The sequence below is a fragment of the Rhinopithecus roxellana genome, chromosome 9, assembly GCF_007565055.1.
Source record: "Rhinopithecus roxellana isolate Shanxi Qingling chromosome 9, ASM756505v1, whole genome shotgun sequence".
NCBI classification, from domain to species: domain Eukaryota; kingdom Metazoa; phylum Chordata; class Mammalia; order Primates; family Cercopithecidae; genus Rhinopithecus; species Rhinopithecus roxellana.
Window position 1 is genome coordinate 119,992,958 of NC_044557.1, and position 26,022 is coordinate 120,018,979.

Here is a 26,022-nt window from a genome sequence, read left to right on the forward strand (position 1 = left end):
TGTATGTAAATAGGATTTACTTTTAAAAATGGACACATTATTTCCATTTTTAAGGTTAGATCTTGAAATTACATGTATTAATCTATTTTTCATTAAGAATTCTACTTTTATAGAAAAGTTATTTGGGGCAAATTACATTCTTGATCCTGAGGATTGGCAATCTTTTTATTGTACTTAGGCATTTAAAATTTTTTTAGCAAAAATAATTTTAAATACCTTTTCTGTGAAAGCAGTGATTTCAATTAAAAATAAGTATGTCATTATTTATGTATTGATTCCCCAATTTATCTCCACAAGGATTTGAAACAGAGTGTAACATTATGAATCTGGAAGCAAGGCATCTCTGTCATTATACAACCTTACACCTCAGTAAAAGGGGAGATGTGAGAGCTGTTTAAATGCCATGAAGAGAAGCATGAGAAAAATCAATGCTGAAATGAGTAATTGAATGATGTTTGCAGGGGCTGAGTAGGTCATCATTAGGCATGACACGATTATGACGACATTTCTAGAGTTATTCGACCTAATGTACATGATATCTAGTAAGACTAGAAATTACATCCACTGCTTTGATTTACATAATGCTTTAAATAATTAGAACGTAGTCATCAGGCTAATACGTTGCAGAGGAAGATGGGATAATCAGACAGTAAGATAATTCAGTCACAATGGTGACCTTGGCAATGCTGGCATTTTGTTACTTTCTTGAGAACCTGAGAAAACACTTCCTCACTGAAAGTAAGACTACAGACCTTATAAAATAGAACTAAAAACAAAATTCAATACAGCCAATAATGATATTGGTGAGACCTTCTGTGGCACATGCTTATGACAGATGTTTCTACATGGAGTGTGAAATAAGTAACCTTATTTAGTATATGATAATTGGTACAGCATCCCAGATGAGCATCTTTTTATTTATTAAACTGTATGCCCTGTAACCAAAGCATGGACTTCCATTTGGGGCTCTCCATCGTGCTGGAATCTCCCTGAGAGCAGATTTTTGCTTTTTCTTCCTTTCTTAGTGACATTGTTACATCCAGAAAAGGAAAGTCAGAGCAATGCTGGAGAACACTACTGTTAGGTCCTATTTTAGTCATATTATGTAGCTCTGTATGTTCGAACCACATCTTCTTAGAAACAGATTCTATTTTAAAATAAAAAGAAAAGAAAAATTATAAAGGTTATATTGAATATTTCTAGTAATGCAAAACTCATATTCTCCTTTGAGACAAACTAGTCCCTTGATGAATAGCAATAGTGACTGGGGGGAAAAAAACTGTCCTGTATGGTAGCAAAATATACCTCTCTACAACCCTTGCTTGTTGTTCTAATTGCTTTCTTAAGGCACTACAGGGAATGTGCTTAGTGTCTTTTCTAGAAATAATTTTTCATATATTTGAAGAGAGTTATTACATTCTCAGCCTTCATTCACTTTTTAGACAAAACAGTTTCACCTTTTTTAACTAACAGAATATTGATTCCAGAACTCCCACTTATGCTAGTAGTCTCTCCCTACATACTCTGTGCTCTAAATGTATGCTGACAAGGACTGAAAATGATGCACCAACTGTTTTTCCCCAGGATATCATCTTCTTTTCTCTAGAAACTCTGTTCCTATTAGGATTACATTAATAACAACAAAAATAAAGTGAGCAATTGGACTCCCTCATTTTATTTTTAATAACTCCCTCATTTAATTTACTGAGTTTGCTGCTAACAAAAATCCTCTAATTCCTTTTACCTGATGTTCTTGTGTACTAATTTTCTACAATCTTTCAAGGTTCATTTTTCAAACTTATATTCTTGCCTTTACATTTAATCCAGAAAATAATTGTAATTTTTTAATGTTAATTCGGCCTTCTAAGGGTGTTCTCACACACTCTCTCCCACTCTGGCTCTTGCTCTTTATCTCTATCACTGTCTCCATCTCTCTCAGTCTGGGGCCATCCTTAAATCTGCTTCTGTTGCACGGGCCAGGGAGAAGGTTGGAGCTCTGCAACCTGCCCCTAGAGACACTCCCAGGAGGATTTGGATACACCAGGGTGTTCCAACTTAATATTGTCAGCCAGCCAGCCAGCATCTCCTTTTCTGCAGGACTATAAGTAAATGCATTATCAAGTAACTGCTAATACTGAGTTACATTTTCTTTATACAGAGCAATTAGTTTGCCGTAAGTTGGAAAATATATTTATCTATCTAGGACTATGTACTGAATTGTTTAATTGTTTGAAAACTAGTGCAATATATTTCAGAACCTACATTTTTAGGATCAGGCTTATCTAAGGTATCTAATTCATCCTGTCCTCAAACTCTACACCTAAAGTCATCGTAGAAAGGCCTAAAATAAATTACTCTGGAGATGTACTTATATCAATAAAAATGGAGATGATATCCTAAAGCATTAGTACTGCATATCTTCTAGATTCTGTTTAAGAAGAATCACAACTTGGATGTAGAAAGCTGTAGAAAGTATGAGAAAAATTGTTGCCATCTGATAAAAATGTCTTTCCAGGTAAAGTAACTTAAAAATCGTTTCCACATTTGGAGGAAATGCTGCCTAAATCAGAATAAATCAACTTCTCTTTGAAATTGACTTGATTTAGAAATGTTATTGTGATAATAAATTATAGTTTTCTCCCAGCATGTAAGACTTTATAATGGAAATCTGGAAGCCACAATTCTGTCTTGTGTTCAATATTATTTTCTACTGGGCACTGGCCAAAAATTCATTACAGCTTAAACATAGTTAATTTATTTCTACCTACCTCAGGGTATGTTACAGTAATTAATGGGGGCAGAAAGATTAACTGGAGCAGAAAGATATTATAAAAATCATATATTTTATTTTGATTATATGTTTGAACCATATTTATGTATTTTATTACTCATGTTTCTAAATTATCTATATTTTATAGAATTTTAGAATGCTATTTTATATTCTGAAATGGAATTCCTGCTGAAAACACTAAGTAAATTCAACATTAAGACAAGTAAAATAAATAACATACCATCTAAAACATGTTATCATTTGTTATTTGAGCGATTGTAGTAAAATCACCAGAGAGGAATATGTAGTTGCAACCATCCACTGTATTTTCAAGATGCTCAGCAACCACGAAATGAATTTCACATCAAGACCATAATGAGAAAAAAAATTCCAGAATAATTTCCTACTTTTTGAATTGAATGTGAATGAATAGAGAAGGCAGATCATTTCTAAAAACAACATCTCATCCAGTGAACTGAATCCTTACAATCTGTGTATTAGGAATCAACATTTGAAAAATTATGCAATCATGTTGACATGTTCAGGCGATTTTTATTTTGAATATAGTCTATTTCTTCAAGACAACAAGAGCCACCACAACTAACTTTTCCATTTTTTAAAATAAGTTGAGTAATAATAGCAACACTCCCAAGTGAACAATCAAGACCTAAGAATTTTGTTATGAACCAACTACCAGAGAAAATGGTAAGATTTGTGTTATGTTATCTTTCCATCTTCCAGCAGGTCATTTATAATTATGGCTATTAGCTCTGTGACCATCTACCAATAACTTCTCTTCTGATAACCCTTTGATTCTTTAAATAAAGGATTTTACTTCTTATGTTATTCAAAATATGAGTATTGAACTTAGCACCTTGTGTTCTGGTTAATTATAAATATCATCATCTTTCCTGATAGATTAGAATCAAGTTGTCTATGTTCTGACTAAGGACATGTCATTTCACCTCTTTAAGCCCCACTTTCTTATTTACAATGTGTGGATAACAATCTTTTCAAATAAATAACACTGAATCCAAAGATTTTGTTAACAAAACTTTTAAAAGGATTAAATAAATATATAACAGGGGAAATAAAGAGGTTCTTCTTTAACACACCCCTATGTTTTATTTGAAATATAAATACAAAAATAAGTTAGCCTCACATTCAAGCTAAATAATCCACTTGGTGTTCAGCTTAAAAATATGATTTCCTGAGTAGGTTTCATAGAGTTTGTTGCCAATTAGCTTGATGCCATTTCTGTCCGCTTCATGTCTCACTGAATCCAGCAACTATTTTTAGGCTTTGATGGTCTACAGGGCTAGTGCTCAGAAGCAGCATAGGTCTGAAGAGGGGACAACAACCATTTACTTGGTAGGAACCACACTGTAATTGAAGATGAGGTTTGAAGGGAAGAAGGAAGTTTGCTGGAGTTGTTTTTGTTTGAAGAGTTGTTTTTGCACACAATGCCACACACACTCCGGTGACAATTTTGGAATGAACACCTCATGCTAATGCTGCTTTTACCATTTTCTTAATTTTACATCAGAGACAAACAGCCTCTTAAACACTATAGCTTAAAGACTCTTTTGACTTCCCTATATATCTGGGTTTTATCTGTTGTGCAGAGCAGTAGCATCTTTGCTGACTGGCAAGCTTTTGTTCAGTGTTGCAGCTTGGATTTTACATCTAGCAAAAAAAAAAAAAAAAAAAAAAAAAAAAAAACCTGCGGTTTTTATAAATCATTTTATTTTTTAAAAAAGAAGAAAACAAACATCCTTCCTTCAGAATTCTCCTTTTCAAAATAAAGCCTGCAAGCCAATGGTAGCAATGCCTTCACTTTTAAGGCACCTTGTACAGGATATGTCTGTTTGAAGAATCTGTCATCTCAGCTTAAGGAACTTGTGTTTTGTGGCCAACCAAAGAACATTGTGTACCCTGAGCCTTGTTAGGAAACACATTAGGTACTGCTTAATTTATTGTAAACCTAATTTTAAGCAGGGAAATCAGGTTAATTTAGCACTTTACTATAAATTAGACTTTCTGCGTACATAGATGAAATTAATTTGGGGTGGGGGAATTTGAGCTAAAATACATATTCCAAAAAGTTTGCAAATTCCGCTTTTGATCATTTAAAAGAGAAATACAGTGTTGCATTAAACCTTTAATCAGAAAGACAAAAACTAAGAAAAAAATATTAACATCTTCTATGGATCAAAATAAATTTTTCACATATTAAAAAGTCTCCCTTCCCAATTATCTTACTGAACTGACTGGTAAGATTTCTTCCTTTGTTCTGAAATATGTCAGAATCTTAGAGAAACTAGATCAATAAGAATATATCTATAAATGTATGTGCACAACAAAAAACATAAAGAAATATATGTAACATTATATATGTATAATGTTCTACGTGGGCTAAATGCAACATGAGATATTCTTCTGGTAAAATTGTTATTCTAAACCATGTCAGCGTTTTAAAAATTTTATTTTACTTTTCATTTTGAAACAGTGTAAACCTTTACATAAACGTTGCAAGAATGGTACCTGACTCTCCTTATCTTCAGTGTACTCCCTGATTTGCTCAGCCCCATGCAGGTTACCAACACAGTCGCAGTACTAGCCATATCCTGGGCTTCTCCCCATCAGTGCATTGACTGTACTGACCGAATCCTTGACCCAGACCAACGGGAAGTAGAAAAGACCATACTACCTTTTAAAACATCATTTGAATTATATTGAGGAATGTCAGGCGTTTCCAGATGTGCTCTAGCTGAGTCTTCTGCTTCAAGACAAGATTGTGCAATCTCCATTTCAGACATTTCCCCTTTCCTTGTAAAGTTCTAAGAAAAAAAGTCCCCATCAGAACTTCATACAAACTATCAGCTCTATGTTACTTTTCAAATGAAGCACCATGAAGTTTGTGAAGTTTTATATTTCATGGCAAATTCTATTCCTAGTTTTCTCTCACAATCAGCAACTATAGCGAACACTGAGTGGAGGAGGGAAACATGAGGGAAAATATAGGAAAATCAATTTTATATCCTGCAATTAGAGAAAATAAACTCTATGGAATATTCTGCTTTATTGAATTGGATCTGAATCATCAAATGAAATACATTTTATCTATTATATCTGGCTTATTTATAGAATGTGGTTTATTACATTACACAGTAACTGGAAGGTATTGTGTGAGTCATTTAGCTACTCACCAAGGTTCATTTAGTAAAAGACCACCTCTGTTGCTCTATGTGATATGATAAAGACTTAAAAAAGAAAAATAAATTTTATAGCTATTATCAGTATTAGTCATAATGCCCCTTTGTTGTGCTAGGAGAAGATATTTTATAGAAAAACAAAAGAAGTCAGTGACCTAAGAGCTAAATAATTTGCCTAATGTCTCAGCAAGGCTGAGCAACAGAAGATGAAGGTTTCCGGGATCCTCTTCCGGTGCACAAACCAGTGGAATGCATTGTTCTCATAAATGCATATAACTGATAAGAGGCTCCCTACCCCCCACCCCCAGAACACAGAAAGACACCAGTTAAATGCCTTTCTGGGTGAAAAAGGTCTCTAGGGTACAGGCTATTTTCTTATCCTCCTATGATAAAGGGACCCTTTGGATGAATTAAGACACCTTAGCATTCAGAGAAACCTGCCAAAAATAAGGGAAAAGAGCTACCCGGCTTAACATTTGTCCTTGAATAGGGAGGGATAAAATTGAGTGTTTAGTTACTCAGAAACTGTATCCCAAATGTAGGGAGAGATGTTTGTCCCCAAATAAAGTCATATGATAAACACATGTGCTTGTAAAACAGCCCACTCCAAACCACGCACTGAAGTGAAAAGAGGGTTGAAGATATGTTTTATTTGATGAACCATACACAAATCTTAGTATATGTTCACAACCTCATTAAATATATGGAAACCCTCTGAAACAAACCAAACATGGTCACAAACTTCCTGAGCCTATTTTGGGAAATAGAACTACTGGGCAAGTTAAGCTTCAGGCCACAGACCAACCACAAAAGCCACAAGTATGGTTGAATGGGTAAATTTGGAAACCCATAGTGCTGAGCCTGGGATGTTCCTTGGGAGGCTGAAGGCTGAGAAGCAAGCAGTTACTTTGGGAATTACTGTATTTGACCATATATGGCACATCTGAAAGTTGAAGCTACAAAATTGTCACGGATGTTTTTTTCTATAGCCTAATCTCACCTGTGGCTAAAGATAACTAATACAAAATTCTGCTGGCTAGGCGGAAAAATTAGATTTTAGCTCTATAGATATAGATATAGATATGGATATAGATATAGATATAGATATTTATAGATATACATAGATGATATCGATGCAGATATAGAAAGATAAAGATATACCTGGATGTGGTGGCTCACACCAGTAATCCCAGCAACTCAGGAGGCTGAGGAAGGAGGATCGCTTGAGCCTAGAAGTTCAAGACAAGACTGGGAAACATAGTGTGATCCTCCATCTCAAAAAAATCTAATAAATAAATAAATTAGCTGGCTGTGGTGGCATGCACCTGTAGTCCCCGCTACTTGAGAGGCCAAGGTGGGAGGATCACTTGAGCCCAGGAGTTTGAGGCTGCAGTGAGCCATGATTGCACCACTGCACTCTAGTCTAGGTGACAGAGTGAGACCTTGTTTCTAAAAAAAAAAAAATTGGGATTAAAAAATATAGAATGCACATATATACATATATAATATACATATTTCTAAATAGTATATAAATTCTAGAACTGTACCAATAACGCCCCAGCATTTTTAAATGTTTCAAAGTAGATTTTCTTTAACTAGTGTTGAGTATCTCTGTAGGTATAAGGATATATTCTTGGGGATTCAAGGAGTCTCAATTTTTTCAATGTTAGGTTTAGGTTTTCATTGCTGTGATAACCTTTAAAAACTTAATACAGAATATTCTGGATCGTCTGGAGGATCCCAAACTGCCATTTGATTTGTGCTTACAAATTGATGCCACATGGTATTTCTGAAGGGAAAAAAAGAAATAGCTTCAATATATAAACCATGCATTCACCCCCAAATGAAGGCCAAATGCTGTCATGATTTACTGTACAAAAGAAATTTTCACAGCAGTTCCCAAAGGGCAAATTGGGGTGAACTGAATCATCACATAACGCAGGGTAATACAGACCTAGCCGTCCCTGCCACAGGGATGTCAGTAAAGGCAGTTCTTTGTGCCAGAGCTCTGGCTTCCATTCCTGTAACATACTTGGAACATTCACTAAGGGTAGAGGGAATCCAGAAATGACCACCAGCATCAGGCATCTTGTAGGACATACTTTCCAGAAGGCTCTAGCAAAGCACATTTTCATGTAATGGGGGTATAAAAAGAACCTCACCTTTAAGCACAGTACAAAATTGTAAAATAGCAAATTTGGGTAGAAATAGCTAAAATGAAAGAAATATCTTTGACAGAGGCTTTGTAATGCAAATTAGATCTCTATTTAAAAAGTCAATGTGCAGCAATTATAAATCGGAAGACTGAGAACTTTCTGAAAGTGTGTATTCGTTTCTTCCTATTCCACTCAATAAGCAAAGTTTGAGCACCAGTTGTGCCGAACAGTGAAGCATGGTCCCTACCCTTAGGGTACTTACATTTTAGGAAAAGAGACACAAATAAAGAGATAATTTTAATATAATTTGGGTGCAGTGGGAGATAGAGAAGAACACTTTTGCAACCTGATGCAAAAGCAGGACCAAACAATCACAGAGCAAAGGAGGCCTCCGTGGAAGCACATCAAAATGAGGACTAGCAGTGGAGTCACGGAATTCAAGTGATGGGAGAAGAGCATCAGACCTAAATCTGCAATAGAGACACTCTCTTAGTGTGAAGGGATTGGTCCTTTTGTTAAAACACCAACACACACTATGCGGGTATGTCATCGTAGGTCACTGCATATTCTTGGTACATTGTACTTAATTCAGCTTGAGCTGCATTCTTTTCAACTCTCACCACATTGTTCTTCTTAGAAAGGCACAAAGTACATCAATAACTTTTTTTTTAATAGTGGCAAATAATTGTAGCATCCTGCAGTGCTTCTAGTTATCTCAAAAGACATTGCAAAATTCTAAATACAATTTTCATTAATTTCAAGATTCAAGAAAAAAAAGGAAAGATATTTGTATAGGAAAATTATTTTTAATCCAAAGTACACCTTATTTCTTTAAAAGGGATGGAAAGTGCCCTACAGAGTCAGCTCAAGAATCAGAACAATTCAGAATGGAATTGTGCTAAACCTGTGAGAGCTATGTGGCTTGGCTAGTTATTGGCATAGCCCAGACTACTAGACATATTTCTTAGAAGCTCCACTTAAGGTTTCGTTTTCATGTAAGTGTAACTTATAAGTAACAAGAGCTAAAGCATCTTCTTCCTCTGCTGCGTTGAGGTCGATGTCACAAATCATCCAGAAAGCTGGGTCCAATGGGTCCATAAAGCCCGTTGTAGTTGCGTGCTTACAGCCTTCAGCAGTGAGCCTACAGATCAGGAAAGCAAGTGGCAGCACGAACCCGAAATGTTACAAGCTTCAAAGTAAATTCTAAGTAATGGGATCATGAGCTGGAAGTACTCGAAGAATCTGAAGTTCAATAGCTAGGAGTCTGACATCAGGTTCAACATATTGAAAACTGTGACTTGTTAGTAATAGTAACTTTTCTTTCCAGCCCCACCCACATTCAAAGGATTCTATTGTAATTTAGACATAGAGACTCTTACAAATCCAGAGAAGAAGATATATGTGCAACATATAAAGTTCAGTTTTAATTGCAGTTTATGTTGGTGTTGGGCAGGAATTCCGCCTTCTGGAATGCTATTCAAACCAAACCCCAGACCTTTGGAGAGTGTTCTGCTTTATTTATTGTTCTGCAATATCGCCTGCCTTTTCCCAGTGTTCTTTGTGCTTAGGAAATATTTTGTGCATGTCCCTTTTTTGCAGCACAGCTGCTGATTTCAGTGAAAATGAATGGTGGAGTATTTATTCATGTATATAGTTGTTCTTTTCTTTTTGCATTCTTTAAGAATAAAATCTTATAACTTCATCCCCCCAGGTAGTGATAGAAGCCAGGCAGAAATTATTTAAAGGAAAAAATGAGATTAATATTTCAGTCTGAATGTCAAAAGCAGAGGGAACCTGGGCAGTATAAAAGGGTCATGAATTTACAGGCAATATCATCTGTAGTGTTTTATCTTCATACAGAGCTAAAAAAAGATTTTTGAATTCATTTTTTAGCCTGAAATAATACTTCTAATGTAACTCACTATAAAGCAAACTGTTTAAAACAAGATTAAATATTCCATCAGGTTTTTTACTTTCTTTGTATTTCATTCATCTCACCTCTTTCTTGAAATCTCATTTCATAAGCATGTTTTATTAATGATCTATTAATAAGCATTCACTTAAAACATGACTGATTAAAAAGTAGACCTGATTTTAAGTAAGTGTCCTGAAAATGTTTCATTTATTGAATTCATTGAGGTTTAAGTTCTCATTTGTATAGCTAGAGGGTGAATTACAGATACTCATGCTTGTTTTATCATTATAATGAAAGCAGTACTGATATTTGCAACACTAATTAAAATTCTACTCTGATCCATATAAATGTAGTCTCTTCCCCAAATAGATTATTTTCAGATCTTTATATAAAATTTACTATATATGTATGTGATAATGAAAGTACCTATCTTTAGTGTAACATAATCAAGGTTAAGAGAAAGTAAAAATTAGGTTCAGACTTTTTAATACTGCAGGGTACATTTTTAGTACCCTACAGAGAGAATTAGTCACACGACTCCCATTAACTTTAATGGAACCTGTATGGGCAAATTGTATGCTTAAATTCAGAGGAAGTTAACGTCTGTAGAGTTTACTAGTTCCATTTTTTCTCTTCGTACTTTTAGTTTGGGTTACTTTTACTTTCTCATGATCCAGAAGGAAGACAAGTCAATAAGAGTGATCAACATAAATGTTTACCAAGTTTTATAAGCCCCCGTTTTCTACACGTCTGCCACGAAGTTAGAAATCTGCAAACAAAGCTTATAGCATTTGTGATTCCATTAGCAAGCAAATTCAACTATATAGCATGGTTTTTAAATATGAAAATTATAATTATCTTTTAAATATAATAAATATTATAATGTTTTTTATTCTCTAGTGTGTAGTCGTATTTCACATTTGCATTTGCAATTACAATAGCAAAATCAGAAACTTTACAAATATTTTCAAAATAACGTGTGTTGAAATAAAATCATTGTATTACCATAATAGGTGTTTATATTTGAAATGAAGTGTGTTTGGAATTGTATATATTGATCTTATTAAAATATTATATATCATATTTAGGCACTATTGAGAAAGACAAGAATAGGCTATTAAAAATTAAAACATCCTCACAAGAGATAAAGGAAGCTAAATGTTCTTCACAACTATCAACGATATCTCTCTATAACTGTGAATTCAATCATCTGACAATGTAATGAAATTGTGATCAGTTAACAAATCTAGTCAAAAGTATTTAGAACTTATATTTACCACACAGGGAAAAAAAAGAGAAATAAGTGAAGATACTTCCAATGTCAACTCATTCAAGATGTTCATACCACTATTAATTTGTAAACAACTAAGAATCTCTCTAGTCTCTCTTCCTCCCATCAAAAAGACCTATTTGTATTTCAAGTTGTCTGGAAATTCACCATTTTAAAAAGTTAGCCTTTTTTTTTAAAAAAAAAAAAAGAACTCGGAATGTAAACTTAAGAGAATTTTTTATTGTATCTTATTTGGGCATCTAAACAATCAAAACAGAACTTATAAGACAAAAAAAAAACATGATTTAATTGGGAATAAAAAGAAGACATGAATGATGACACCAAAATTAACGTCATAAGTTAATTTCATCTTGGACAGATGTTTCAGAAAACATCCAAATCTACTCCTCATTCATTTGTTGAGCAATTTTTATTAAGCACCCACAATGTCCTTATACAACTTTAGGAAATGGGTTAGGTGATAGACAAAGCATACAAATGCCCTGTAATCTTGGATCTGACATTCTAATGGGTCAAAAAACAACAACATCAACAACAACAACAACAACAACAACAACGAAGGAAATGAGAGGAGGAAAGACAATTTAAGATTGTGATACATACTAAAAAGGAATTGTTGCAATTTTCACCAACTGAGAATGCAGCTATTTGATTTTATTTCTCTCCTCAACTTCTTCGATAACCCCCTTTTACTCCTTGAAGTTAAAAGTAAATATAAATGTATCAGTAGATTTATATTTCATCCATCTCATTGTGCCATTTCCCTTAAAAGGCATCCACGTGTTCATTAAACACATCAATATTTGCCATGCTTCATAACATCCATGTTATGTGTTTGTCAACATTCAAAGATGCTCACTTTCATTGAAGTTTTTTAGTTCTTGCTGTTGTGGCTGAATGTGTTCCATCCAAAATTCAGGTGTTGTAACTTAATCGCCAATGTAACAGTATTAAGGGGTAGGACCTTCAGAAGATGATTAAGTCATGAAGTCAGTGACTTTTTTTTTTTTTTTTTTTTTTTTTTTGAGACGGAGTCTCGCTCTGTCCCCCTGGCTGGAGTGCAGTGGCGCGGTCTCGGCTCACTGCAAGCTCTGCCTCCCGGGTTCCCGCCATTCTCCGGCCTCAGCCTCCAGAGTAGCTGGGACTACAGGCGCCCGCAACCGCGCCCGGCTAATTTTTTGTATTTTTAGTAGAGACAGGGTTTCACCGTGGTCTCGATCTCCTGACCTTGTGATCCGCCCGCCTCGGCCTCCCAAAGTGCTGGGATTACAGGCGTGAGCCACCGCCCCCGGCCGAGTGCCTTTTTAAATGATCTTGCGAAGAGTTCTTCCCGTTTGTCCTTTTACCTTCTGCCATGTGAGGACAGTGTTTTTCCCCTTCAGAGGACACACATAGCATTTAAGATTTTATCTAGGAAGTAGAGTCTGGACCCTCACCAGACAATGAACCTGCCAGTGTATTGATCTTGAACTTCCCGGCCTCTAGAACTCTGAGAAATAAAATTTTGTATTTTATAAGTTACCTATTCTGTGGTATTTTGTTATTGCAGCCCAAATGGACTGAGACACCAACTTTTGCAGTTTTCAGTATTTGGAGTTTGTCCCCATGTCACCAAAGAAGTTCAATGACTGAAAACCCAAGACAGTGAAAAAAAAAAGTCTTCAGAAAAGGTTAGTGAATGAGGGTTTTTCTCCGAAGCAAAATGATTGTCATTTCATGGTTATTTCTCATTTTGTATGATTTTTCTATGTGGAGAACAAAAAAAGAGTTTGAAAGATAAGTTGGGTGTGAATTTGGCTGCTTGTAATTCTATGAAATTACACTGACAGTCTTGTCTTCTGTGTCAGACACTAAAACTATTTCCTCTAACTAGCAAAAGAGATGCCAGTGCTTTTGTCTGTTGTTTTTTCTTAATGCATAATTTATGTATGGTCCGTTTATTAATAACAATGAAGTGTTGTACCTGGAAATCTGCTCTCAAAAGAACAGAATATACAGAATCAAACTGAACATTTTCGTAAGACAGATATGATGCTTTCATTAAAAAAATAAAACTTGCCCTAGTTAATTCTTCTAAAATGTTGGAAAAAATCCAGCAGAAATTATTCAATTATTAAAATAACCATATTTATCACATTAAACAAGAATTTTAACTCTTCCCTGGTTTCTGATAAATCTCAAGGGAAATTAAACATAATGGCATATTCTAGAAGAGGAAATATTTCAGTAAAGCACCATTTTTATTATTTCCTTCAATGTAGAGAAACTTTACTATTCATTTTATATATATTTCCCTTGCCTAACACAATGATGCACCATATTGTAATGATAATAAAATCTATACTAGCTAACAATTATGAGTTAATTAATATTCATGAGGCAATGTGCTGAACATTTTGTACATATTTTTGTCATTTAATCTTTGCAAAAATCCAACAGTTTTGGTACTCTTATCATGTCACGTTACCAATAAAAAGAGATTAAATATTTTGCCAAAGATCTCTCTGTAAGAGAAAGAGCTAGTATTTAAGGTTAAGTATCTGACTCTAGAACCCTACTACTTTCTACTGCCTTGTTTAGAAAAGATACTCAAAAACACATTTACATTAAATTAAAATCTTGCCAGATTTAGCTGTCTTGAGATAAGCCATTAGAAGATGTAAACTTTGGCTGGCTGCAGTGGCTCACGCCTGTAATCCCAGCACTTTGGGAGGCCGAGGCAGGCGCATCACGAGGTCAGGAGATCGAGACCATCCTGGCTAACACAGTGAAACCCCGTCTCCACTAAAAATACAAAAACAAAATTAACCAGGTGTGGTGGCATGGCCTGTAGCCCTAGCTAGTGGGGAGCCTGAGGCCTGAATTCGGGAGGTGGAGCTTGCAGTGAGCCGAGATCGCGCCACTGCACTCTAGCCTGGGCAACAGGGAGAGACTCTGTCTCAAAAAAAAAAAAAAAGAAGAAGAAGAAGAAGAAAAAGAAGATGTAAACTTCTGGATACGTGTCTGGTGTAAAAAGTAAAATATTAATAGATTAAATAATTCTATCTATTCCAAATGTTCTAAACCTTGTAGAAGTCTTGAACTACAAAGGATTTCAGCAGGCATTTAAAGTCAATCCCTTCAATTTTCAAAGGTGGATCCAAACTCTTCTGGGTCTACAGAGGTGATTTAGTTATTGAGTGCCATGTAGCTTGCTAATAGCAAAGTCCAATTTGCTAATTTTCGTGCAAAAAATTAATTATACCCAATTGTTTTCATTTATGTATTTATTTGGGAGTGATTTGCTTATACCTGCATTATTACCTGTATTAGCTTTATATAGTGTATTAGTCCATTTTCACACTGCTATAAACACATACCTAAGACCGGGTAATTTATAAAGGAAAGAAGTTTAATTGACTCATGGTTCAGCATAGCTGGAGAGGCCTCAGGAACCTTACAATCATGGCAGAAAGCAAGAGGGAAGCAAGGCACCTTCTTCACAAGGTGGAAGGAAGGAGAATGAACTCAGGAGGAACTACCAAACACTTATAAAACCATCAGATCTCATGAAAATTCACTCACTATCATGAGAACAGCATGGGGGAAACCACCTCCATGATCCAATTACCTCCACCCTGTCTCTCCCTTGACATGTGGGAATTATGGGGATTTTAGGGATTACAATTAAAGATGAGATTTTGGGTGGGGACACAACCAAACCATATCATGTAGTATGGCAGACATGTAGTAAGGTCTCTCCATTACCCCTACCTCCTAGTATCTATGCCTTTGTGTGACTTATTTCCTTTGAATGTGGATAAGACTTGTAACTTATGCTTTTACCTAAAAGAATGTAGCAAAGGTGGTGTGGTGGGATGCACATTATTACTTGTATGTAATCATATGTATATGTTACATAAGATTATAGCTTCCATTTAACTGTAGTCTCTCTCTCTCTCTCTCTCTCTCTCTGTCTCTCTCTCTCAATCTCTCTGTCCCTCTCTCTCTCCCCAGACACACACACACACTTACTTTACTTTCTGGCTTTTATGAAGCAAGCAGCAATATTAGAAGGCATATGCAGCAAGGAATTAAGGGCAGCCTCTAGGAGCTGAGAAAGGCTTCCAGTCAACAGCGTGCAAGGATCTCCAGTTGACAACCAGCAAGAAAATGAGGCCCTCCATCCTGCAACCACAAGAAAATGAATCATGGTAGTAACCAAAGTGAATTTAGACATGAGTCCTTCCACAGTCAGCCCTTCAGATAAAAACCCAGTCCTGAACAAGACTTTGACTGCAGTCTTTCACAGAATTCAGCTAATCCGTGTTCAGACTCTTAACCTATAGAAACTGTTAGATAACAAATGTCTATTGTTTTAAGCCACTACATTTATGATAACTTGCTGTACAATAGAAAAATAATACATGTACTCAGCCTTATTATAGCAGGAATCTAACACTGATTTTAATTATTATCAAATAATTTAGCTGGTTAATTTAAGTTGGTTTAGCTGGTTAAGATTTAGCTAGTTTTGAGGGGGGCGGAGCAAGATGGCCGAATAGGAACAACTCCAGTCTCCAACTCCCAGCGCGAGCGACACAGAAGACCGGTGATTTCTGCATTTTCAACTGAGGTACTGGGGTCATCTCACTAGGGAGTGCCGGACAATCGGTGCTGGTCAGCTGCTGCAGCCTGACCAGCGAGAGCTGAAGCAGGGCGAGGCATCGCCTCACCTGGAAGCGCAAGGGGGAAGGGGATCCGTTTTCCTAGCCAGGGGAACTGAGACACACAACACCTGGAAAATCGGGTAACTCCCACCCCAATACTGCGCTGTAAGCATACAGGCATTCCAGGAGAATATATCCCACACCTGGCCGGGAGGGTCCCACGCCCACGAAGCCTCCCTCACTGCTAACACAGCAGTCTGCCGCGATCTATCCGCAAGGCAGCAGCGAGGCTGGGGGAGGGGCGCCCGCCATTGCTGAGGCTTAAGTAGGTAAACAAAGCCGCTGGGAAGCTCGAACTGGGTGGAGCTCACAGCAGCTCAAGGAAGCCTGCCTGTCTCTGTAGTCTCCACCTCTGGGGACAGCGCACAGCTGAAGACCAACAGGGGAAGTAGAGGGAGCCGGTGCAGACGCGAACGACTCTGTCTGACAGCTTTGGGGAGAGCCGCGGATCTCCCAACGCGGAGGTTGAGATCTGAGAACGTACAGACTGCCCGCTCAGGTGTGTCCCTGACCCCTGAGTAGCCTAGCTGGGAGAAATCCCCCACTAGGGGCAGTCTGACACCCCACACCTCACAGGGTGGAGTACACCCCTGAGAGGACACTTCCAAAGGAAGAATCAGACAGGTACACTTGCTGTTCAGCAATATTCTATCTTCGGCAACCTCTGCTGCTGATACCCAGGCAAACAGGGTCTGGAGTGGACCTCAAGCAATCTCCAACAGACCAACAGAGAGTCCTTCTGACTGTCAGAAGGAAAACTATCAAACAGGAAGGACACCTATACCAAAACCCCATCAGTTCGTCACCACCATCAAAGACCAGAGACAGATAAAACCACAAAGATGGGGAAGAAGCAGGGCAGAAAAGCTGGAAATTCAAAAAATAAGAGCGCATCTCCCCCTGCAAAGGAGCGCAGCCCATCACCAGCAATGGATCAAAGCTGGTCAGAGAATGACTTGGACGAGAGGAGAGAAGAAGGCTTCAGTCCATCAAACTTATCAGAGCTAAAGGAGGATTTACGTACCCAGCGCAAAGAAACTAAAAATCTTGAAAAAAGAGTGGAAGAATTGACAGCTAGACTAATTAATGCAGAGAAGATCATAAACGAAATGACAGAGATGAAAACCATGACACGAGAAATACGTGACAAATGCACAAGCTTCAGTAACCGACTCGATCAACTGGAAGAAAGAGTATCAGCGATTGAAGATCAAATGAATGAAATGAAGCGAGAAGAGAAACCAAAAGAAAAAAGAAGAAAAAGAAATGAGCAAAGCCTGCAAGAAGTATGGGATTACGTAAAAAGACCAAATCTACGTCTGATTGGGGTGCCTGAAAGTGAGGGGGAAAATGGAACCAAGTTGGAAAACACTCTTCAGGATAACATCCAGGAGAACTTCCCCAACCTAGTAGGGCAGGCCAACATTCAAATTCAGGAAATACAGAGAACGCCACAAAGATACTCCTCCAGAAGAGCAACTCCAAGACACATAATTGCCAGATTCACCAAAGTTGAAATGAAGGAAAAAATCTTAAGGGCAGCCAGAGAGAAAGGTCGGGTCACCCACAAAGGGAAGCCCATCAGACTAACAGCAGATCTCTCGGCAGAAACTCTACAAGCCAGAAGAGAGTGGGGGCCAATATTCAACGTTCTTAAAGAAAAGAATTTTAAACCCAGAATTTCATATCCAGCCAAACTAAGTTTCACAAGTGAAGGAGAAATAAAATCCTTTACAGATAAGCAAATGCTTAGAGATTTTGTCACCACCAGGCCTGCCTTACAAGAGACCCTGAAGGAAGCCCTAAACATGGAAAGGAACAACCGGTACCAGCCATCGCAAAAACTTGGCAAAATGTAAAGACCATCGAGGCTAGGAAGAAACTGCATCAACTAACGAGCAAAATAACCAGTTAATATCATAATGGCAGGATCAAGTTCACACATAACAATATTAACCTTAAATGTTAATGGACTAAATGCTCCAATTAAAAGACACAGACTGGCAAACTGGATAAAGAGTCAAGACCCATCAGTCTGCTGTATTCAGGAGACCCATCTCACATGCAGAGACATACATAGGCTCAAAATAAAGGGATGGAGGAAGATCTACCAAGCAAATGGAGAACAAAAAAAAGCAGGGGTTGCAATCCTAGTCTCTGATAAAACAGACTTTAAACCATCAAAGATCAAAAGAGACAAAGAAGGCCATTACATAATGGTAAAGGGATCAATTCAACAGGAAGAGCTAACTCTCCTAAATATATATGCACCCAATACAGGAGCACCCAGATTCATAAAGCAAGTCCTTAGAGACTTACAAAGAGACTTAGACTCCCATACAATAATAATGGGGGACTTCAACACTCCGCTGTCAACATTAGACAGATCAACGAGACAGAAAGTTAACAAGGATATCCAGGAATTGAACTCATCTCTGCACCAAGCGGACCTAATAGACATCTATAGAACTCTCCACCCCAAATCAACAGAATATACATTCTTCTCAGCACCACATCGCACTTATTCCAAAATTGACCACATAATTGGAAGTAAAGTACTCCTCAGCAAATGTAAAAGAACAGAAATTATAACAAACTGTCTCTCAGACCACAGTGCAATCAAACTAGAACTCAGGACTAAGAAACTCAATCAAAACCGCTCAACTACATGGAAACTGAACAACCTGCTCCTGAATGACTACTGGGTACATAACGAAATGAAAGCGGAAATAAAGATGTTCTTTGAAACCAATGAGAACAAAGATACAACATACCAGAATCTCTGGGACACATTTAAAGCAGTGTGTAGAGGGAAATTTATAGCACTAAATGCCCACAAGAGAAAGCAGGAAAGATCTAAAATTGACACTCTAACATCACAATTAAAAGAACTAGAGAGGCAAGAGCAATCACATTCAAAAGCTAGCAGAAGGCAAGAAATAACTAAGATCAGAGCAGAACTGAAGGAGATAGAGACACAAAAAACCCTCCAAAAAATCAATGAATCCAGGAGTTGGTTTTTTGAAAAGATCAACAAAATTGACAGACTGCTAGCAAGACTAATAAAGAAGAAAAGAGAGAAGAATCAAATAGACACAATAAAAAATGAAAAGGGGATATCACCACCAACCCCACAGAAATACAAACTACCATCAGGGAATACTATAAACACCTCTATGCAAATAAACTAGAAAATCTAGAAGAAATGGATAATTTCCTGGACACTTACACTCTCCCAAGACTAAACCAGGAAGAAGTTGAATCCCTGAATAGACCAATAGCAGGCTCTGAAATTGAGGCAACAATTAATAGCCTACCCACCAAAAAAAGTCCAGGACCAGATGGATTCACAGCTGAATTCTACCAGAGGTACAAGGAGGAGCTGGTACCATTCCTTCTGAAACTATTCCAATCAATAGAAAAAGAGGGAATCCTCCCTAACTCATTTTATGAGGCCAACATCATCCTGATACCAAAGTCTGGCAGAGACACAACAAAAAAAGAGAATTTTAGACCAATATCCCTGATGAACATTGATGCAAAAATCCTCAATAAAATACTGGCAAACCGGATTCAGCAGCACATCAAAAAGCTTATCCACCATGATCAAGTGGGCTTCATCCCTGGGATGCAAGGCTGGTTCAACATTCGCAAATCAATAAACGTAATCCAGCATATAAACAGAACCAAAGACAAGAACCACATGATTGTCTCAATAGATGCAGAAAAGGCTTTTGACAAAATTCAACAGCCCTTCATGGTAAAAAAGCTCAATAAATTCGGTATTGATGGAACGTACCTCAAAATAATAAGAGCTATTTATGACAAACCCACAGCTAATATCATACTGAATGGGCAAAAACTGGAAAAATTCCCTTTGAAAACTGGCACAAGACAGGGATGCCCTCTCTCACCACTCCTATTCAACATAGTGTTGGAAGTTCTGGCTAGGGCAATCAGGCAAGAGAAAGAAATCAAGGGTATCCAGTTAGGAAAAGAAGAAGTCAAATTGTCCCTGTTTGCAGATGACATGATTGTATATTTAGAAAACCCCATCGTCTCAGCCCAAAATCTCCTTAAGCTGATAAGCAACTTCAGCAAAGTCTCAGGATACAAAATTAATGTGCAAAAATCACAAGCATTCTTATACACCAGCAACAGACAAGCAGAGAGCCAAATCAGGAATGAACTTCCATTCACAATTGCTTCAAAGAGAATAAAATACCTAGGAATCCAGCTTACAAGGGATGTAAAGGACCTCTTCAAGGAGAACTACAAACCACTGCTCAGTGAAATCAAAGAGGACACAAACAAATGGAAGAACATACCATGCTCATGGATAGGAAGAATCAATATCGTGAAAATGGCCATACTCCCCAAGGTTATTTATAGATTCAATGCCATCCCCATCAAGCTACCAATGACTTTCTTCACAGAATTGGAAAAAACTGCTTTAAAGTTCATATGGAACCAAAAAAGAGCCCGCATTGCCAAGACAATCCTAAGTCAAAAGGACAAAGCTGGAGGCGTCACGCTACCTGACTTCAAACTATACTACAAGGCTACAGTAACCAAAACAGCATGGTACTGGTACCAAAACAGAGATATAGACCAATGGAACAGAACAGAGTCCTCAGAAATAATACCGCACATCTACAGCCATCTGATCTTTGACAAACCTGAGAGAAACGAGAAATGGGGAAAGGATTCCCTATTTAATAAATGGTGCTGGGAAAATTGGCTAGCCATAAGTAGAAAGCTGAAACTGGATCCTTTCCTTACCCCTTATACGAAGATTAATTCAAGATGGATTAGAGACTTAAATGTTAGACCTAATACCATAAAAACCCTAGAAGAAAATCTAGGTAGTACCATTCAGGACATAGGCATGGGCAAGGACTTCATGTCTAAAACACCAAAAGCAACGGCAGCAAAAGCCATAATTGACAAATGGGATCTAATTAAACTAAAGAGCTTTTGCACAGCAAAAGAAACTACCATCAGAGTGAACAGGCAACCTACAGAATGGGAGAAAATTTTTGCAACCTACTCATCTGACAAAGGGCTAATATCCAGAATCTACAAAGAACTCAAACAAATATATGAGAAAAAAACAAACAACCCCATCAAAAAGTGGGGAAAGGATATGAACAGACATTTCTCAAAAGAAGATATTCATACAGCCAACAGACACATGAAAAAATGCTCATCATCACTGGCCATCAGAGAAATGCAAATCAAAACCACAATGAGATACCATCTCACACCAGTTAGAATGGCAATCATTAAGAAGTCAGGAAACAACAGGTGTTGGAGAGGATGTGGAGAAATAGGAACACTTTTACACTGTTGGTGGGATTGTAAACTAGTTCAACCATTATGGAAAAGAGTATGGCAATTCCTCAAGGATCTAGAACTAGATGTACCATATGACCCAGCCATCCCACTACTGGGTATATACCCAAAGGATTATAAATTAGTCTACTACAAAGACACATGTACACGTATGTTTATTGCGGCACTATTCACAATAGCAAAGACTTGGAATCAACCCAAATGTCCATCTGTGACAGACTGGATTAAGAAAATGTGGCACATATACACCATGGAATACTATGCAGCCATAAAAAAGGATGAGTTTGCGTCCTTTGTAGGGACATGGATGCAGCTGGAAACCATCATTCTTAGCAAACTATCACAAGAAGAGAAAACCAAACACCGCATGTTCTCACTCATAGGTGGGAACTGAACAATGAGATCACTTGGACTCGGGAAGGGGAACATCACACACTGGGGTCTATCATGGGGAGGGGGGAGGGGGGAGGAGGGAGGGATTGCATTGGGGAGTTATACATGATATAAATGATGAATTGATGGGTGCTGACGAGTTGATGGGTGCAGCACACCAACATGGCATAAGTATACATATGTAACAAACCTGCACGTTATGCACATGTACCCTAGAACTTAAAGTATAATAAAAAAAAAAAAAAAAAAAAAAGATTTAGCTAGTTTTTGTGTACTCAGAGAATGAATATATCTTGAATAAAGGAATGATAATATATCATTAGTATAAAATCAACAAGGAAGAGGTAAAACCTGATTATGGTTTAACTGTATTATCATTTAATTTTTTAATTTTTTTTTTGCCTGACAATTGCACTTTTTCTTTTATTTGTGTGTAACAAAGAGAGCGTTGTAAGCAAAAATAAAATAGCTTTGGTTAGAATTTCAACATTAGAAAAGAAGAAGAAATTACTTAGCCTCTAGAAATTTACTAATGTGACTTTCTACATCTGTGGTGTGTACGTTGCAATTATAGCTCTTTCTACAACTTTAGGGTCAATGCTATGAGAAGTCATCAGTGAAGCTTTTGTACAGTCATTTCCATGTTTAAGATCATTAAAAGAACTGCTTTTGACTTCGTTCTCCATTTCAAGAACTCTAAATCACACTTGAATGGACATTTACTTTATTCCTATGTTATTCAGGCATTCTAAGAGGCCTACTAAATGGCTTTCAAAAGAAAACTAACTGTAGAAAGCAGATATATGGATTTGAGTGTTCAATGAAAATGCTGGCCTATTTTTAAAATGCGACTACTCATAAAATTAAGATACAATGGAATTATTTCTAGGGTTAATATTTGTCATTGACTGTAACATTACTAAGATTATAGGCAGATGAAGTGAAATACAATAGTCTTTAAAACAATCTAGATTTTAAAAAGCCATGTCTTAATTTTGTAGCCTTCAAAAAATTGCCATATTGTTTCCTTTCTAGACATCTAGACATCAAAGATGTCTGGAGTCATGGCCAATAAAGCATATCTTGCTTATATGAAGAAAATATAAAATCATCCTGTTTGCTTCACTTTATAGATGGAGATATTGAAGTACAAAAAGAGGCTAAACCAAGGACAAAAAAAGTGGATAATGGCAGAATAGCACTAGAAATCTCTTCTGAGTTTAACTAATGAACATAAGCCTCTAATTTTTTTGTGCATTTACCAGAACTTAGTAACTGAGTCACAGAGGTAGGATATATCAGTTATTTGTTCCGTCTTGTCTTAGACTACAAGAACCTAACTTTGAGAAACATTCACTTCTCCATATAATGTTATACTTTCTGATGCAGCATGGATACCAAGTAAAGATTAATAAAAGAAAATTTGAAGCAGTGATTTTTGAAAAGAATCTCAAGAAATTATGATTTTGAAGGAGTAGGAATATATGGTGTCAATATATCAAGTAATTTTTGAAAGGAGAGAGGGTATTTATTCATTAATGAATAGCCGGCATAACTCAAAAGTGTTTGCTGAATCTAAAGCATCAATTTCTGTAGTTTTGAAAGGATCTAGTTACTACTCATTGTTCTACCCACATATAATGGAAGCCACTATATTTTTTAGACAGAAATTTGAAAAAAATTTAAAATTTAAAAAGTAAAATTTAATCCTAGATCATACGTAACATATGAAAGAGTTCAAAGTTTATTTCTGGGTATTATTAATTATGTACCAGTTTAGGATTTTACAATCTCTGTAAATGTTATGTGTACAATGTTAGTTGAAAAGTTTAATAAAATTGTGGCAACTTTAATTAATTTCAGAAAAATCAAAATAGTCAAATGTCATCAAACTTCAACTGTTTATTTATATTTAAAACTAAAAATCATTGAATTTTAATTTTTTCTCACTCCAGAATGCAATATTTTATTTTTCTTACCTATTTGGAAACAAAAAGAGTAAAAGTAGATAGAAAAAAATTAATGTTACTCTTTTTTAATGTAACTTTTGGAATACAGAAGTACCTTGGAAAAACTGAAGATAGCATTTTACTATTACATGCAGTAGTCTAAAAGAAGACCTCGTGAGATAACATGGTTCAGAGGTGCACAACAGAGTAACAGTTAAAATAAAAAAGTTTTTAAATTAGGTAACTTATTGGTTTTCACCAACTTTTATTGGTTGGAGTGTGTGAACTTCGGAACTCTTTATAGAACTGCATGGTTTTCATATTCGTTATGCCTGCATATATGTGTATAGATAATTGCTATGCCTTGCACCAAGGATATGAACTGTGTAAAATTACTGTAGGAAGTTGTAAATGATGTATGAAATGAGAAATCTTTGCCCACTGGCAGTACGTGGATAGAACAGAGATGGTGACGTGCAATCGCTTCTCTGTCATTTTTCATAGTATTCATCTTATAAAAGGCAGAACGTATCAATAAACCTAAAGTGTCAAACATGCATACTAAACAATATATTTCATTGCTCCTTTTTAAAATCCTACTTTTTTCTTAAAAACCAGTTTACAAAAACCTTTGTGCTCAAGGTAAATATGAAAACTTCTACATTAATGATTTTGATTACCCATTCAAAAATCTTAAATGCAAAAAATTCTAAATAGTACCATACATATGTGCCTTTACAGTTAAATTCAGTATTGAAAGTTTCCAGATTTGTCATCCAAGGTACACCTTTTTGTCAGGACATAATAGAAGCTTTATCTGTAATGATTAACATATAACTATTTAAAAACATCTGAGAGTAGAAGTGATATTTTCATTTTGTATCTTGATGTCTGAAAGACTTCAGATTTCACCCACTGTTTACTGGCACAAGGAACAGAATCAACATTGTCCTTCTAAATTGTTATTAATCTAAAATTATTGTGGCTGACTTCTCACTCTCACTGACCAATCTTCAAATCAGTTGCTTAATCAAACAATTGAGGTAATTAAACTTTTGCATATTCAATGCCATTTTGTCACAAAGTTCCCAGTACCAGGAAAACAAACTTGAGAAAAATAATTAAATGACAATACAAATGGTCTTCCAGATTCTGGATTGGCTTGTAAGAAGTTTAGAAGCCACCACTACATCCTAACAACCAGCCAAAAGCTGAACAAACTGAAAAATCAACACTTCTGAGAGCCATATGACATGTGAGATCACAGGGCAAACCTCTGCCTCCAAAATTGGAGAGACCAACAGGCAAATACAGAGAATTAAAACTTAGGGAGGAAGAAACCCACATGCTGAAACCTCCACAGGAACCAGTGCTGGGGCAGGAAAATCCTATCTGTAGTTGATGAATTGCTGGAGATTCAGTGAAAACAAGCTTGAGAGAGAAAAACTCCAGGGAGATCCAGTCAATGGGTGAGAGAGATTTATTTATTATAGCAGTGCTATAAATACATTATAGTAATATAATAATAATTCATATTACTATAATTTATATATTAGATATAATGTATATATAATAAGTAATATAATAAATGCATCATAGCATTCATTCTATTATATATAATGTACATGTAACAATATAAGTAATATAATAAATGCTTTATAGCATTTATTATAGCAGCACTATAATAAATGATTCAGGGAAAAGCAGAAAACTAAATGCAGAAGAATGAGACCCCTATCTCTCACTATACACATAAATCAAATCAAAGTGATTTGAAGACTTAATGTAAGACCTCAAACTATAAAACTACTAGAAGAACACATTGAGGAAATGCTTCAGGACATTGGTCTGAGGAAAGATTTATTGTGTAAGACCTCAAAAGCACAGTCAAGCTAAGTGAAAATGGACAATTGGGATTATATCAAGCTAAAAGGCTTCTGGAAGGCAAAGAAAACAATCAACAAAATGAAGAGATAACCCACGGAATGGGAAAAAATATTTGCAAACTTCCTATAGGAAAAGGAATTAATGGCCAGAATACAGAAGGAGCTCAAATAACTGAATAGCAAAAGAAAAAAATAAAACAATAAATAGATTTAAAAATTGGCAAAAGATCTGAACAGATATTTCTCAAAAGAAGACATAAAAATGTCTAACAGGTATATGAAAAATGTTCAGCATCACTCATTATCATAGAAATGCAATCAAAACCACAATGAGATATCTCACTCCAGTTAAAATGACTTGTATCAAAAAGAGAGGTTATAAG

The 26,022-nt window shown here is 36.3% G+C and overlaps 1 long non-coding RNA gene across 1 annotated transcript in view; it reads right to left on the reverse strand.

Annotated features, from left to right (window-relative positions):
• Window positions 1-26,022, reverse strand: part of LOC104682282 — a 76,413-nt gene continuing 50,391 nt past the window's right edge. Inside the window, exons 3-4 of the long non-coding RNA XR_750676.1 lie at window positions 5,481-5,610; window positions 1-1,147 (exon numbers count right to left, since the gene is read on the reverse strand). This is a non-coding gene — a long non-coding RNA (uncharacterized LOC104682282). The remainder of the gene's footprint in view (window positions 1,148-5,480; window positions 5,611-26,022) is intronic.